Genomic DNA, 1574 nt, shown 5'->3' with positions numbered 1-1574 from the left:
GACATGAGGGGGGGACAGAGGGACACGGGGGGACAGAGGGACACGGGGACTGAGGGACATGGGGGGACAGAGGGACCTGGCGGGGGACAGAGGGATATGGGGGAACAGAGGGACATGGGGGGGACTGAGGGACACCAGGAGGGACCGAGGGACACGGCGGGGTACAGAGGGACAGAGGGACATAGAGAGACTGATGGACACGGGGGGACAGAGGGATATGGGGGAACAGAAGGACATGGGGGGGACTGAGGGGCATGGGAGGGACTGAGGGACCTGGCGGGGGACACAGAGGGACATGGGGGGGACTGAGGGACACCAGGAGGGACCGAGGGACACGGCGGGGGACAGAGGGACAGAGGGACATAGAGAGACTGATGGACACGGGGGGACAGAGGGATATGGGGGAACAGAGGGACATGGGGGGGACTGAGGGGCATGGGAGGGACTGAGGGACCTGGCGGGGGACAGAGGGACATCGGGAGGGGACTGAGGGACACCAGGAGGGACAGAGAGACACGGCGGGAGACAGAGGGACACAGGGTTTGGGACAGGGGGACATTATGGGGACTGAGGAGGGACACCGAGGGGACAGAGCGACACAGGGGCAGAGTGTTTGAGGGACAGGAAAGGGGATGGACAGACAGACACAAGCTCAGCAGAACGGAAGGACGGATGGGCAAGTGCAGGGATAGAGAGCTGCATGCTGGGACGGATGGACAGACGGACAAGGGCAGGGCTGGAGGGAGGCCGGACAGGTTGGCAAAAGGACAGAAGGGTGGCTGGACAGATGGATGGACACGGAAAGGGACAGACGGACAGGCAGATGGGCAGAGGGAGCGATGGACAGATGGATGAGGGAGGGACGGACAGCTGGACGGACAGACTGATGCAGGGAAGGATGGATGATGAGCCAGGCAACTGCAGGCTGGATGGACAGACAGATGGACGTAGGGCGGAATGGACAGCTGGATGGACAGATGGATGTAAGGAGGCCGGACAGACGGACGCAGGGAACAGACAGGAGGATGGTGGGATGGCTGGACAGACAGACAGGTGCAGGGTGGGACAGACAGAGGGACAGCTGCAGCTGAGTGTGGGTGTCACAGGCTGAGGGGGGCCCAGGGACCCCCAGCCACACCCGGCCTGGCCCTGCCCGGGGGGACCCTGCACCCTGGGCTGTCCCTGGCACAGAGGGGACAAGGCCACCAAGGGACCCCTGGGCTGCCCTGTCCCCCCCTCGGCCCTCGCAGCCACCCCTCCCATGGTCACCTCTCACCTGCTGGCCTGGGGACACCCCCGGAGGGCTTTGGGGTGTCCCTAAAGGGAACCCCACCCATGCCCACCCCCAGACGGTGCCCAGGGACATTTGGGCACCCAAACACTGGAGGAAGGGTGGGGACAGAAGAGCTGGAGCCCCTCATGCAGGGCCAGGGCTGGTGGGCAGCAGCCCAGGAGAACACGCAGCCCACGAATGGCTCAGGCCCAAATCAGCTATTTTTAGCCCCAAAACCCCACCCCAGCTTCCTGGGGAAGCTCCCACCCAATCCCCCCCCCCGCCTCACCACCCAAACCCA

This window comes from Geospiza fortis, unplaced genomic scaffold, assembly GCF_000277835.1.
Source record: "Geospiza fortis unplaced genomic scaffold, GeoFor_1.0 scaffold135, whole genome shotgun sequence".
Lineage (NCBI taxonomy): Eukaryota > Metazoa > Chordata > Aves > Passeriformes > Thraupidae > Geospiza > Geospiza fortis.
The sequence above is the reverse complement of the archived record's forward strand: the minus strand, read 5'-3'. Positions refer to the sequence as shown.